Source organism: Lactuca virosa, chromosome 5 (genome assembly GCF_052849685.1).
Source record: "Lactuca virosa cultivar CGN04683 chromosome 5, Lactuca_virosa_CGN04683_v6, whole genome shotgun sequence".
Classification (NCBI taxonomy): Eukaryota; Viridiplantae; Streptophyta; class Magnoliopsida; order Asterales; family Asteraceae; genus Lactuca; species Lactuca virosa.
The window spans coordinates 341639169-341656204 of NC_136430.1; the positions used below are offsets into that span (position 1 = coordinate 341639169).

General features: G+C 38.0%; 1 pseudogene; it reads right to left on the minus strand.

Annotated features, from left to right (window-relative positions):
* Positions 1-110: 110 nt before the first annotated feature.
* Positions 111-16206, minus strand: LOC145113324 (uncharacterized; annotated as a pseudogene).
* Between the last annotated feature and the right edge of the window lie 830 nt (positions 16207-17036).

The following is a 17036-nucleotide window of genomic DNA, read 5'->3' on the forward strand; positions in this document are numbered from 1 at the left end:
CGAATCCAGGTAATCCCATGAAACAATGTCATGGACTTTAGAAATATCAGATTTAGAAATTAAGAAGGACTTCTTCTTTGCTTTAACCCAGTCGATGACCTCGTTGACAATCAAAGGTCCATCAAGAATTTAGCGGTTTTTAACAAAGGCCGATTGGGGGTACCAATAATAGAAGGAAGCACTTTTTTAAATATATTCACAAGCATTTTAGGTAGAATCTTGTATACACATGAAATCAAACTGATGGGTCTAAAATCCTTAACCGAAACAGGATTAGGAATTTTGGGAATAAGAGTAATAAAAGCAGCATTCACACCTTTAGGTATTTTAGGATTCCTCGCAAACTCATTATAAGCTTCTAGAAGATCATCTTTTATGAGTAACCAATTTTTTTTGAAAAATTCCACTGTGAATCCATCAGGGCCAGGAGATTTATTAGACCCACAACTCCACAAAGCTTCCTTTAACTCAGTTTCTGTAAAACCTTTTTCCAACTCAATTCTCTCCCCATATGAGATACGAGAAGTCTCACCCAAAGATTGACTCCAATTACATTCCTGGTGCTTATTGAAGATACTCTCGAAGTTTTGCTTGAAGTGGTCTTTAACCGTATATACGTATATACTATATAATCTTTATATATAAGAAAATGACATAAATAAATATGTAAATATAAACATAATGCAAAGTAAATAAAGTTAACATAAATGCAAATAATGTAACATAAACGTAAATAATGCAAATAAACATAAATAACATGAATGAACGTAAATAACATAAATCAACCTAATTTAAATGCGAATAAACGTAAATATAAAGTGTAACATCCGAAATCTGGAAGGTCAATTATGGAAATAAATTCTCTTTTTAGGGGATAACCTGTCGAGTTTATGGCATAAACTCGACATGTTGGAAGCTTTTGGGGCACGTGTTTTTAAGGACCAACTCGTCGAGTTGGTGAAGGGAAATCGACGAGTTGGATGCTGTTTGAGAAACCCTAATTTTTGGGGTTTGCACCCTATTTAAACACCCTAAGTTCCAGGTGGTGGCCTCATTCCCAGCCTCCATAGCCCCTAACCCTACTCTCGAAACCCTAGAGCCTCCTTGAGTGTTGTGAGCTCATTGTGGGTGTGTTTTGGTGTATTGAAAGCTCATTGAAGGGAAGTAAAGCTTGGTTCAAGGTGGTGGTTCAAGTAGGAGCTTTCAGATCTGGATTCTCTCCTCCATTTCCAGCATATTTTGGGTATAAATTTCTAACCTTACTTAATATTTGATTAGATCTCTTCTTTGGTTAAATTGCATGCTTTTAGCCATGGATGGGTGTTTTTTGGGGAAATAAAAGTCCCAAGTGTTTATTCTTTCAGATCTATGATCTGCATGTGTTCTTTTGGCATAAAGGTGCCAACTTTATGGTCTTAAAGGCTTCATGCATCCATTAAGCTCTTCTTTTGGTCTCTTATGAGCTTTTGAGCCTCTCCTAGCCATGCATGAGTGTAAAGTTGGAAGCTTCACATGTACATGCAGCCTTGAAGGACCAGATCTGTATTTTGGGGCTTTATCTTGGTGATTAAGTGATTATTTATTAAGCCCTTAACCTTTTAAGCCTAGGGTTTGGGTTTTGAGCCCATTTGGATGGTCCTTTAGGGGTAAAGTTGGAAACTTTACCCTTCTAGATGCTATTTCAGTTAAGATCTGAGTGAGGAAGCTGTTAGTTTCGATTATGTCGGCTTAATGGATTAAGATGTTTGGTTCCTGATGAACTCAACGAGTTTTTGGTTGAACTCGACAAGTTGGATCGAATCTTCACGATTTTTGCAGTCTGATGAAGGAAACTCGACGAGTTGAAGGGCAACTCGGCGAGTTGAGTCAACTCGGGTCGTTGACTTTGACTTTTGACTTATGTCTTTGACCAAGTTTGTCCCAAGGGGTGTTTGTGGTAACCTGATTTGTATTTAAGGAAAATATGCGCTTAGGATAAGACCCATATGGGGTTGGGCCCAACTCGGAAAATTGTGTGGATCTTTTGGTTTTGGGCCTCAGTTTTGGTTTATGGTTTCAGGTACTTCAGCGGATCTTCTCAGGACGACGGCATGACCATACACATCCTTGCGTTTTAGACTTATGATTTCTGGGAAAACTATGATAATGCGAATGTTTGGAAAACTATGTGGAAAGCGATTCTGAATTTTAAATAATGTCTTGGAAACAATGCTTTTGTAAACACTTCTTTTGTTAAAGGGTTTATTTAAAAAGTTTGAATTTTATTGAAATTTTTGGGATGTTACATGTTAGTATTAGAGCATTGGCTTGAGTGAATTGGAGAAAAACTCGTGTAAATCTAGTCTCAAACAAAGGTAAAAGGTTTTTAAAACAAATTCAGCCGGAGCCAGTAAGTTGACCCCAAATTACCACACTGTTATTTGATCTTGTGATATGTTAGAACAGCATGCTAGTGATAGGCTAAGGACCTTCATGAATTGCATGATACAGTTGCCTGCTTTTATATGATGCCTGATATCCTAGGTTTCTTGTGGATATGAAATTGACATCATTACTGTAGTTGCTTAGTGTATTCATCATAGTTGTACATAACTAATATTCTATAGCCTGAGAATATTTGGTTTGGCTTTATTTCATGTTCTTTGTCTGGTTATGGGCTTAGAATAGGATTGAGTATTCGACTGTCTATAACATCCAGTGTTATGTATGGCTAGCATACACGAGTGCTGCAGGGTTGGTGGAAGTTTCATGAGCGGGTGCAGTGTATAGTGGGTCAGTGCAAGGAATGATTAGCCACTCTGGGGAGAGTGTGAGTAGGACGAAGGTGCACTTGTGGTGCGGGGAGTTGAAGATCGAGGATTTCGCTCGAGGATATGTCTTATTTTATTGCATTTTAGTGATTAGTCGGCTTCTCTGCTCGAATTCTGCTTGCTTTGTGCTTGTGGGACCCATATTGATGGGAGCTAACCATCAAATAAATACATTATATTATATGCTATTGATCAGTCTATATTTATAGCACAATAAATTGAACTAAATATGTTGAATTAATTTATAATTGTCCAAGAATGGCACTACTTTGATGAAATGTTGAGCATTATGTACATGCAACTACTTAGTGTTAAATTGGGCGGAACCTACAAGAAAAATGAGAAAAAGGAAGCTAACAAGCATGAGAGACGAATTGCTAAAGGAATAAAGAAAAATGGAGCTGAGAAACTTGACCACTCTTCAATGTTTTGATCATATCTCAAGATCTAGAGCTCCGATTGACATGAATGAAGAAGTTATGGAAACTAGACAAAATTTCCTACAACTTTCATGTTTTGCGTTTTTACTGATTCTACCGTTTTCATCACCAAAAAGGGGCAACAATGATGAGGGACGTCCTAGAACGCGTCTAAGACGCCCCTAGGACGCCTAACGTTTTAGGCCATTTTCAAGTGCAAATCAAGGACGACAGAAAGCCTGTAAAACGCCACGAAGGATGCCCAGGCGTCCTATATGACGTTTAAGACGCCCATTATGACGTCGATGCGGAAAACAGCTCCGAAAATCAGTTTTTCAACACCTATTTAAAGGAGATTTAACCCTAATCGAAATAGAACTTCTCCCCTACGATTTTCCACAGTTTTGGAGGGTTCCAAAGACTTTCAAACATTCTCCAAACGCGTTATTGATCATCAATTTATGAATCCGAGGCTACGAATCACCAAGTTCATCATCAAGCAACGCTTGAAGATCATTCAACCGGTGAATCATCATCAATTCCATCAAACTCCAGATTTGGTTACTTCTTCTCCAAGGTTTCATCGTTCCATGATTGATTGATCATTAGATTTTATTAGTTTTATGATTTCAAGTTGGTTTATGAATTTTATTATGAATTACATTTTTTTATTCAAGTTTTGTGTTTTGTGAATTCTATGGAAGGCTAAACCACCTAGGTTACTTTCGGGAATGTTTAGGATGATTTGATGAACGTGTTTTGATTATTACTTCTATTCCAATCAACTTTAGTTATTGTTTGTTCTTAAAGTTATGATTTTGATTAATGATAATTGGAGTTGGGTATTATTCATGTGTTTGATTTTACAATTAAGATAGTATATTATCAAATTCACTAATCGTGCCGAGTTCATATAGTTTAGGAACTAAGACGATCGGTTGAATCAAAATACACTATTCCAAACTTGTGATTTTGAAATGCTAAACATTGTAAGGTAACCATAAGACACAATATTGTCAAACCACTAGTTGTTCCTAATCCAATTAGAAATATGGAGTAAGACAATTAGTAGGAATAACATATTGTATGCCCAAAGTTATTTATTGCATACTAATTGACCTTAGTTATGTTTTCATAATTAAATTGGAATTTAAGGGAAGATAAACACGTGACTCTTAATCATCCGACACTGAACCAGAAGTAACCTTATTTTTCTCATTGCTAATCCTTTGGAATATAAAGTTTCTAGTTTTTAGTCAAATCTTAGCTTAAATATTTTTTTTTCATGACAATTTCAAGTATTAGTTCTTTTTCATTGACTACTATAGCACAAAGTTTGACCACAAACTCCTCGTGGATTCGACCCTTACTTACCCTAGCTATCTAGTGGTTTTTGAGGTTATTTTTTATTGAGACAACGACCTCGGTCAGCTATGAGGGTTAAATAATATTAGGATAAAGGACTTGGACCTATTGTACAGCTCTTTCCTGAGTCCAACCGTTATAGGGTTGAGTCCTTTAGCCGAAGGATTATTTAAGCCTGGTTGCATATAATTGTATTCATGAAGTGGTTTGCTGGCATTGGTAGGGGTTCTTCAGCAGCTGATGGCAGAGAGGGTGTGGGTGAATCCGAGGATATCCTAGGGAGTATGATTAGTGCGGTTGTTGTGATGTTGAGCAGGTTTCAGGAGTATTTTATGATTAGGCCTTAGATGACCCGAGAGGATTTTGAGGAGAGTATGGGTAGGTGTGGAAGGTAGTATTGGGCCCGTACTACCGGAAGCACAGGATCCATACTCAAATCAAGGAGGATTTCAGAGATTCTAAAGAATGGTCGGAGAAGATAGCATGGTTGGATACCATGGTTCGAGGCAGTGGTTCCGTATTTGTTAATCTTTTGGCTTGGGGCTGCTCAGGGGCGGGGATGGGTTTTGTGTTGTTTAGGCCCCTGTGGCGATATTGATGTGGGATGAGTGGTTTAACTCAGATAAGTATGTTGGTTGGGAGTCTCGAGGGTTTTGTTAGAGGTCGTGCCTCGGGCCTCGAGGCACGGGGAAGAAGTGATTGACATGATCGATTTGGAAATTGCGTCTGGGATTTGAGTGGTAGATTGTCAGATTAGATTGTCATTATCTGTGGCAATGATCTTTCCCTTCAGTTTTATGATTTTGAAGAAGTGAGCCAGCTTGTGACTCCTAAGTTAGGTTGGATTCTCAGCTTGAGGTATGTTGGTCACGGTAGTCGGCGACAGTATGTCAGCACCGATGTGCGCAAGTGGTTTGATGTGGCTCAAGTACCTTAGCGGTGCGAGCATGGGCCGTATCCTTGGGAGACGGGAGAGCCAGGTGCAGGATTGTTGTTCAGGTTGCAAGCAAGGGGGTGTATGTTTGGATTGTAAATTGGTAGTAGCCTATGCTCCGTAAGTGGTTATTATTGGTGATTCAGAGGTTTTCAGCTGGAATTTTGGGTTCTCTTGGGGTTCGTTCGGTTCGTATCTAGAGGTCCATTATGTGGGTGTTATTCACTCCATGGACAAGTATGGTTACACCTGGTTGGATTAGTTGGGTTATGTTTTGGTGTCACCACTAGTGGGTGGTGGTTCGAGTTCTAAGTGGGGGAGAATTAGGAATTCTTAGGTTGAGTGTCAGTCCTTAAGGGTCTTGTCAGTTCGTTGTTTCGGATCGTTGTCTTCGGATTAGTTTGGCAGTTGTTGATCGATGGATCGTTTCCAGAAGCGGGTGTGTTCAGTTCCATGCGGGTCTTGATTTCTCATTTTGAGTGTTAGTGTGTCCTTGACCATTGGTCGTGGGGTTCATCATTCAGCGAAGGTTCCCTTGAAGGTTTAGAGGTGTCAGTCAGGATTCAGTGATTGGGCCAATCTATTGTCAAGTTCGATATATTATATGATTCCTTCGGTCTTCAATTATGTTTACCCTTAATGGTGGAATGGGAACTTGGTTTATAACAGAATCGGGTTTTGGTAACCTGCAGGATCATCTTGGAGGACTCCTCGAGCTAGTAGTGTAGTTATGGAATCCGTTCAGTCTAAATCAAGTATGGGGCCTTGTTGTGTCTGATCATAGGGATGTTTTCTGTTTTGATTAAGGTGGCATTCCGATTATCTATGGTATTTCTTTTCTCTTCGGATGAGAATATGGATTTTTTGAGTATGTGTGCGGGGGTGTTCCGTTTGAGCTGGGTAATATGGCTTTGGGGCTCTTAGTTCGAATTATGTTCATGGTTCTTTTGGGTTCTAGCTTCCAATTTGGACCCAGAATGCAACCATTATCCTATTTGCGGGTCATGTGTGACTTTGTTTTCGTAAGGATTGCTTGGGTAGCATCTATTTGGCGCTCAGTGGCGTTGTGAGTGTGATAACTATAAAATTCAAGTCATTCTTTGACTTGAACACCTTTGCACAAATCATATATGCACCTCATACATTTGACTTAGCAGTAGAAATCACGTCAAAATCATGTAGAAACTTGGATCCAACTAAAATCTAGGACTATTATACTTGACTCTTACAACTCAAGTGAAATGTTCAACTACTGTAGAGAATGCCAATACCCAAATTAGAACAAAATATAAACATTGCTATAATTAAAAAAGGGTATGAAACCCTAAAATAACTTAAAATTTTCTAATTTCTCTTCATTATATTTTTAAATAGCTAACAAGGTCCCAAAACCCTTAAAAGCCCTAAAAACCAAAATTTTATAAAATTGAACACCTTAGGGGCCAACTCGTCGAGTTTATGGAAATAAATTCTCTTTTTAGGGGCCAACTCGTCGAGTTTATGGCATAAACTCGACGTGTTGAAAGATTTTGGGGCGCGTGATTTTAAGGACCAACTCGTCGAGTTGGTGAAAGGAACTCGACGAGTTGGAAGCTGTTTGAGAAACTCTAATTTTAGGTTTTGCACCCTATTTAAACACCTTAAGTTACAGGTGGTGGCCTCATTCCCGGCCTCCATAGCCCCTAAACCTAATCTCGAAACCCTAGAGCCTACTTGAGTGTTGTGAGCTCATTGTGGGTGTGCTTTGGTGTGTTGGAAGCTCATTGAAGGGAAGTAAAGCTTTGTGCAAGGTGGTGGTTCAAGTAGGAGCTTTCAGATCTGGATTCTTTGCTCCATTTCCAGCATATTTTGGGTATAAATTTTTAACCTTGCTTAATATTTGATTAGATCTCTTCTTTGGTTAAATTGCATGCTTTTAGCCATGGATGGGTGATTGTTGGGGAAATATAAGTCCCAAGTGTTTATTCTTTCAGATATATAATCTTCATGAGTTCTTTTGGCATAAATGTGCCAACTTTATGGTCTTAAGGGATTCATGCATCTATTAAGCTCTTCTTTTGGTCTCTTATGAGCTTTTGAGCCTCTCCTAGCCATTCATGAGTGTAAAGTTGGATGCTTAACGTGTCCACGCAACCTTGAAGGACCAGATCTGTATTTTGGGGATTTGTCTTGGTGATTAAGTGATTATTGATTAATCCCTTAACATTTTTAGCCTAGGGTTTGGATTTTGAGCCCACTTGGATTGTCCCTTAGGGGTAAAGTTGGAAAATTGAGCCATTAGCAGGCCTTTATGGGGTTGGGCCCAACTCGGAAAATTGAGCCATTAGCAGGCCTTTATGGATGTTTTGGTTTTTGGCCTCTATTTTGTTTTATGGTTTCAGGTACTTCAGTGGATCTTGTCGTGGCGAAGGCGTAACCGTACACATCCTTGCGTTTTGGACATAGGATTTCTGGGAAAACTCGGATAATATGAATGTTTTGAAAACTATGTGGAAAGCGATTCTGAATTTTAAATAATGTCTTGGAAACAATGCTTTTGTAAACACTTCTTTTGTTAAACGGTTGATTTGAAAAGTTTAAATTTTATTGAAATTTTTGGGATGTTACATAAAGTGCATGGATCCTCCCCGAAAGCTTTAAAAAGTATAAAGAGGGCAGTAGAACTCACCTTAGTTGCGTGAAAGTCGATTGTCTCGATAATCGGGACTCGGCTTGCTTTTTCTCGACTTTTAATCAGGAAGGTTTTTGGAAAAACGAACACTTGAGGCTTACTAAACTTCACTTAAGAAACTCAGAAAACTAACTTTCATAACCAACAGGTCACCAAAGCACCTACCCAACCCAAACATGAAGAAAATTTCATAAAACATAGATCTAGCATGCTTAAGAGAGAAAGGCAAGAGATTTAGGGCTTACGAAGGTCCAAAAACAATATAAGGTGGTGAGGAAGAAGCTTGATTGCTGAAACAATGCACCAAAGGGACCATCTTCTTCAACAAGGAACACCAAAATCACTAAAAATGAGCCAAAACCACCAAGATGAATTAAGGTTAGGGTTTTGGGGTTTAAAGGAGATGAAGGCTGAGAAATGAACCCTAAATTCGAGTTTAGGGTGCTTAAATACGAAGAAAATCCTAAAAGATCATAGGGCTTGGGCTGCAACCCTTTTCACGTCGTGACCAGCTATGTGTCACGTCGTGACCACTCCTCCAATGTGCATATTCTTCAACTCAGTTTGTCACGTCGCGACCACTCTATAGTCAAGTCGTGTGTAACACCCATGTTCAAGATGATATAATAGTTAGGTCAACAATTGTAACCTATTCGATATAATAAAAGAAAATTTTGTGAAGACTACGTGTTCTATGTGTTAATATTTGTAGTATACGTGCTTATAACGAAATAATAAAATAAGAATAAAATACATGTCTAAATAGAATAATAATTAGGACAAATGTCCTTGATGAAAGTTGACGTAGTCATGAGAAGGATTCCGGAGATATAAGCAACATTTAAATTTGACTTATAACGAAGGAGTTATGATATGTTGAGGTTTCGCGTTCGACCCGATACGGCTACATATATCATAAATAGTGAATCGGAGATCGATCGCTTTTTAGCATTAGTGATCTAAACGAAAGTCGTAGTAGTCATTAAACCGATAGCGTACATATAAAGAACATCAAAATCCGACTTCATTGGAGGAGGTTATGATTTTTCTAAGATTCAACATAGAAGTATACAGCTCAGAAATCGAATTTTAGATTGGTTGATTTTTAGCCAAAATAATCTAAACAATAATCGAAGATCTCATTAATAGGAATCTGTCGATATAAATAAAGTCAAGAACGGACATCAGACGAGAAAGTTATGAAATTTTAACAGACTTTAACAGCCTAAGCCTATTAAAAATATAACTTTAAAAATAAAGTCAAAATAGCCGACAAAGTCTAAAGGAAAGTTGTAGATCTCGTCGATAGCTACGCGTAGATATAAAACTCATCAAAAACAGATCCCGTATAAAGAAGTTATGAGTTTTCTAAAATTTTATAAAAATTGGGGCGCAGTCGCACGCCCAGATACGATGCGTGGCACGTATCGACAACCCACGAGATTACGACACGTGTCACCACTACATGAATGTCATGTCGCCACCCCTGACAGGATGTGTGGTGCACATTGCTTTTTCGGGCTATAAATACCCGCCTCTGTATAAGCTTTCTTCCTCACACCCCTACAACCTTTCTCTCTCGATATTCGTCGACTTATAGCCATTTTACCGTAGTTTCTAGTATACCAGCGAAGCCTTGCGAGCCCTGAGTGCCCGACAAGTAGTAGCCATCGAGTAAGGACACTACCAGTGTAATTTCCATGCTTTTGTCTAGGGAATCTCTGTAAGTTAGATTACACTCTATTCTATTTTAGTGTAATTTATATTGAAATTAATAGTTGTTGTTATGAATTTATAAATAAGATTTGTCAGTGGTTCCAACGTCATATTACTGATTGATTTACTTATGGGGATGATGTATATGATAGATTTAGTGAGGTGTTTAAAGTGGGATTTTCAAACAGTATACTCTGTATAAAAAACGGACCCTACATTCGATATGATCCTACCTAGTTGTCTCTTATCAGCTATAGATCAGTAGACATTAGGATTGTTGAGGAATCTAGACTATTAATTAGTAATAAGAAATATTAAACTAAGACTTATTGATAATTGAACTTAGGTCACATCAAAGGAAAAGCCAAGTGCTAAAGCGAAGCGTTGCCCGGATTTCTAGTCAACACTTTAACAAGTGAGTGCATAGTTACTTTCATCTTACACATAGATATGAAGTATTTAAGATAATTACATGCTATATGTGCCTATTATCTGTGTTCTTGATATTTATACTAGATTAACGATGTATACATGTTTTACTTGATTTAAACTGTGCATGTATTTTTATACCTATAAATATATTGGGTAAAAGATGGGTAGATTAAAGATAATATAGATGATGAAAGATGAAAGATGAAATAGATGATGAGAGGCCTTGATTTTAAAGATGATCTAGTGGTTTAGCAAAGTATAGATGACGACCATAGACTATTCTAGACAGTCCAATGGAATGCTAGCAGGCTCACAACCTGTAGGTGTTTTTGAACTAAGTGTTCACTAGGTGTACTCCATCCCCCATGGTTGCCTTATTGATATATAGTGCTAAGGAATCCCCTGAGCATTATTGTCTATCCCAAAGATGATCCTTAGGATATGTCCCCTGAATTAGATGCTTTATGGACAGAAAGTGAGGATAGCGGGAATGGGTGATCAGGTTGAATGTTTTGATAAAAATATATAACTATTGTGGGTTGAAAACCCTATGAGCTCACCAGGTTCCCAAGCCTAACTCACTCAGTTTTTTGTATCACAGGTAGTGGCACAAGAGAACAAGTGTGATGATTGATGAGAGATTTATGGATTATAGGTCAGTAGAATAACAGAAGTTTGTAAGGCTTGTATAATTTTCGTTTATGCTTATGTATTGTATTGACGATGACATCCCAACATTATTAATATAAATAAAATACATTTCTTCGGAAATGTTTTGATGATATCATTATCATGTTTTTGGAAAGAAATTCCGCAATATTATTCTCTAAAAAGGATACTCCGATTTTAAATAAGCATAAATAAATCGGTTTTTTCTAGCCGTGGAATTAGGGATGTCACATCATGACACTTGGTTTTTCCCAAAAACCAAGTTTTTGACTCCTTAATGCCCTAAACCGGTCCAATACAAGAAACGGGTGTTACAATATCGGTATCTCACATCATGTATCTTATCCTCACATATCTCAACAAAATGGAATGGATGAACGGAAACATCGCCATATTGTTGAAATTGGTCTCACATTGTTAGCTCATTCTTGTCTCACTCTTCGGATTTCGGATGAAGCCTTCTTAACTACTTGTTATCTTATAAATTGTATGCCCATTCGTACTATAAATAAATCAACACCCATCACACGTCACCTTAATATAACCCCAGTTTACTCTTTTTTTTTACGTAATTTTGGTTGGGCATTTTGGCCAAGTCTTTTCAAATATAATTCTTATAAAATTGAATTCTATTCTAAAATGTGTGTCTTTCTGGGCTATAGCTCAATGCGCAAAGGGTACAAATGTTTAGATGTCAGTATTGGGCCTATATACATATCTCGTGATGTCATCTTTGACAAATCACAATTCTCTTTTGCGACATCTCCATCTACACCACACCCTCTTCAAAGTCAAACGTCGCATCCTTCCCTAAAATGGCTTATTATAAATGACCATATGATGAATTATGATTTATCTATGTTGTTGTCTAATTATTCTAATGCAGCTGCAACACCTTTGGCACCGGTTCAAAGGTTTTACACAACAAACAATGCTAACTCAGGTGCTCAACAATCAACACAAGTGTCTCATTCATCAAATCAACAGGAAACACCAATTAATCTCATTGATACGCAGACTATACTAGCCAACAAAGCAACTATCACACCTGATAACATCACAATGACCCTACCTACAGGTGACACCACACCTTCTGCTACCGGCAGCATCGGATCCTCTGTCGGTAATGACTTCCCGACGGTCCCATCTCCATCTCCACTGGGTATCACAACCCGTAGTCATGCAGGAAATTTTTTTCTCAAAAATACACTGATGGAACTGTTACTTATGATCCTCATAAACGAGCTTTTCTTGTTGTACCCGCTTCCCATCAATTGGCCCTTTCTGTGTTGACCTAGTGTAAAGCCATGGAGGCAGAATTCGATGCTCTTCAGCAAAATAACACATGGGCTTTAGTTCCTCGACGACCTGGTGTTAATCTAGTTGGTTCTAAGTGCATTTTCAAACTTAAACAACATCCATATGGGTATATTGACAAGAATAAGGCACATTAGGTTGCTCTTGGCTTTACTCAGTGCGATGGAAATTGATTACCATTACACTTTTAGTCTAGTTGTAAAACTAGCCATAGTTCCCCTAATACTCTCATTGGTCGTTTCTCGAGGTCGACACCTTCGTCAAATTGATGTCAGTAGTACTTTTCTTCATGGATTTTTAAATGAAGAAGTCTATATGCAACAACCACCAGGTTTTGAAAGTCCTCAACGACCTCAATATGTGTGCAAATTTAAAAAAAATGGCAATTTGTGGTCTAAAGTAGTCTCCAGGTGCTTGGTTTTCTCGACTTAGTGATAAACTCTATCAGCTTGGTTTTCACTCTTCCAAAGCCGACACTTCCCTATTCATATTTCATCATCGAGATATTACCATCTACATGTTGGTTTATGTCAATGACATTGTCATTGCGAGGTCTTCTCAAACAACATTTGATAAACTGATTCGTGTATTATCTTCTTCCTTTCCAATTAAGGATCTTGGTCGACTAAATTACTTTTTGGGATTGGAGTTGTTCACAATTCAGGGGGAATCACCTTGATACAACATAAGCATGCTTCTGATTTACTACATCATCATGCTAATATGGTGAATTGTAAAAGTGTTTCAACTCCGATGTCTGTCACTTTGTCACTTATAAACTGGACCATCATTATGGCAAATCCCTTGGTGAAGATGATGCTTTTAAATATAGAAGTATGGTTGGCGGTCTACAATATCTCACTTTAGCACGACTTGACATTACATTTGATGTTAACAAAGTATGTTAATATCTTCCAAACCCACAGATATCCATTGGGAAGCGGTCAAGAGAATTCTAAGATATGTAAAAGGCATGATGACCACAGGGCTACACAGTCGATGGTCTAATTCTACACTTCAAAGTGTGTTTACAGATGTTGATTAGGCAGGATGTTTAGATTATCGAAGGTCTACTATAGGTTTTGTTGTATTCGTAGGGCCAAATCTGATTTCATGGAGTTCTCACAAGCAACCTACAGTGCCCAGATCGAGTACATTGAGTACAGAAGTTGAATACAAGGCCTTAGCTAATGGTACTGTAGAAGCAACATGAGTGCAATCTTTTCTTAAAGAATTAGGTGTCTGACAGCCCCGGCCATCAGTCTTGTGGTGCAATAATCTAGGAGTTACTTATCTAACAGACAATCTTGTGTTTCATGCACGTACAAAACACATAATGGTGGATTTTTTTTTGTTCGTGAGAAAGTAGCAATAGACACTCTTGATGGTCGTTTTATATCGTCAAGTGATAAGTAGCCGGTGGATTCACAAAACCAGCATCGCATAACATGTTAGATCATCTAAGATAAAATATGAACCTTGTCACGGTTAAGATTGAGGGGGAATGTAAAACAGGTACCTAATAGAGAGATTAGTATGATTCAAATGTTGTATTGTAAAAATTAGATGCAATCAATGAGGATCTAGTCCTTATCTCTATGTTGTGATTGTACCTGTATAAATATAATTGAGTATATCCCTATGGGATTGCTTATGCCAAATACCCTTTTCATAACCTTCAAACTTTATATTAATACATTCTCATCCCAAAAAAATAAACATGTGCAATAATTTTAGTCAATTTGGTTAAATTCAGCCGAACTTACACACAATCTATATCCACTTTTGCCAAAAGATCTATATACTTACAAGAAACATGAAATCTAAAAAAACCAAAATCGAATGCGCCATCTTGAATGAATCCTATAGATAATTGGTTCGAAATTAACATCCCCCGGCATGCACGCTTTCTAGTGTCATTTCTCCAAACAAATACAGGGAGTTAGCTTTATTGGCAGTATCATCATTATAAATCTTTGTTGTTGCTCTATCAACAGCTTGAAGAACATCCTCCTTGGTCACAAAATCAACACCTAATAACATACCCAATCATAATCAACACATTGCTATGTCTAAACACTTAATGTTAAGTTTAGAACAAACCTCTACGAGCAGCAAGCAATACAGCTTCATTAGCCATATTTTCAAGATCAGCCCCAACTAACCCTGGTGTACGTGAAGCAACAAGGTCACAAATGACTTGTTTGTCCTCCTTCATGGGCACCTTCTGTAAATATAAAGCAAAAATCTTTCTCCTTCCATCTTCATCCGGTAAACCCACAACTACTTTCCTAGAAAACCGACCCGGTCTCATCAAAGCAGAACCCAGTAACTCGGGTCTGTTAGTAGCAGCCATAACCACCACAGTTGCACCCTTCTCAAATCCATCCATCTCAGTCAAAAGCTACCACATTAAAGACCATATTTCATGTCAACACTTTCATTGTTTGACTTTGACCATGAGCATTAAATTAAAATTATATTTACCTGGTTTAAAGTCTGGTCACGTTCAGAATTCATAGTATTTCCACGTTGCCCTCCAACAGAATCTATCTCATCAATGAAAATAATAGACGGTGAATGTTTTCTCGCCTCTTGGAAAAGATTTCGAACACGGGCAGCCCCTTTACCGGCAAAAACCTCCACAAATTCACTAGCAGACATCGAGAAAAACGCCACGTCAGCTTCTCCAGCCACCGCGCGGGCCAACAATGTTTTTCCGGTTCCGGGGGGGGCCCGCAAGCAGAACTCCTCGTGGTAATTTCGCCCCAAGTTTCATATAGTTACTATCTCCTTTAATGCATAAGACAATCTACAAAAGTTCAAACATGCATGCAGGATAATTAATCTTTCTTTCATCATATCCCAAGGAAAGGGGACAAATTAGTAAACTACCTCGAGAAGTTCAGCTTTGGCAGCATCAACTCCTTCCACGTCATCAAAAGTTATGGATTGTTTCTTACTCGGTTTTCTATTTTTAATTTTTTGAGAACTTTGCAAACCGTTATGGTAATACCACAATTGCCAGATATTGATCCAGGCAGGGGCTATAACAAACATGTTGAACACGAACATTTTCATTGATACGTATGAAAGCTGACGTGTCAGTGGGCAGGCCAAGAGGGCACCAAAAAAGATGTCCTTCATTGCTCTGGATAAATGCTCAGAGGCAACTATGCAACGTGATGCTTGTTGTTTTGGTACAAATGCTACAAGTGCACAAAAAGAAGCTCCGACTATAACCATGTATATCTTTCGACTCAATTTGCCATCAAACATCCTTGTTGTTTTAGGAGTTTTTCTTTTCGCTTCCTGTGTGTCTGTAATGTAACTCAAGAAAATTATGCAATGAATTCATGTGTCAATGTAATCACACATTAAAAGAAAAGTTGCATACCATCTTCGGTCTCTGCAACAATAGTACTGTCCTCTTTGGCCGCCGATTGACACACAAACTTCACAGATGTTGCAGATACTCAGTAATGCAACAGTATATATATATAAGTCATACATAAAAAATATATATATAAAAAGTATGTCCCAAAACTTGAAGTTCTGATTCTAGAAATTCAAACATTTAACTTTTACATATTATAATTATCATGAATATCCACAATCAACATTATTCTTATTAGTTATTGGAATTCAAAACCGAATTTAGACTTTTATGAATGTAAGGAAGTCAAAAATTGGCTCCTACAAATCACCTGATTATACTATATACCATTGCAACAAATATTGGCCACAATTGTGCACCTAAAACGCAAATTTCATGAAACAAATATTGGCCACAATTTTGCACCTAAAACGCAAATTCATGAAGAACAGATTAATTTAACAATAAAAATACAGTCCACGAACCTTTGTACCCATTTGCACCACATCATCCCAACCCGACAAAGGGCCCCAAAAATCAGCGCGCCACCAAAACCGTTATGTTCCTGGATGAGGAAAATCGCGAAAAGAAAAACAGAACCTAAGAGTAAGAACACGGTGTATATGACTGCATAAGATTAGGAGATGCAGCATGCATGCATATGAAAAAGAAAAAGAAAAAGTATTTCGGTTGACCTTTTTAAGGACCGAAGAGATGGGCACTGCAGCATGGTTCGAAGAAAGACGAAGAGGATGTTGACGCGAGGAAGAGGATGTTGGCTGAGTATATGAGAAACTCTTTTTAGAGCGAGAAGTATTAGAGAAACCCCTTTTAAAGATAGAAAGAGGCTGTTGAGTGGAATTTATGGCGATCATCAGCGGAGGGATCAACAAAAGCGGGGGGGGGTCAACAAAAGGTTTGCCGTCGTTGCCATTGGGGGTTTCGGTGCCTGCGCAGCGTTCAAGAAAAGGTTTGTCATCGTCATGGGCGCTTTTGATGTCTGCGCTATCATCATCGGGTGATTCAACAAAAGGTTTGCCATTGACACAGACAGTCTTGGTGTCTTCCGCAATGGTTTTTAAGGAGTGAAGAAGCGTATGTTTATGTATGGCGGGAGCCGAGCAATCGCAGACAAGAGAGACGTAGGTTTTATGTGAAAAAATAATTTTTTTTAATAGGGGTAAGGAAATAAGGAATGGAACTTCAATTCTTCTGATAAATTCATTTAATTTTTGGATTTATCTCAATGAATCATAAGAATTTAATTCAATTTCATAGAAATTTATTAATTAGTTTTTTAAACAAAACACGATTTTTATGAAGTTTC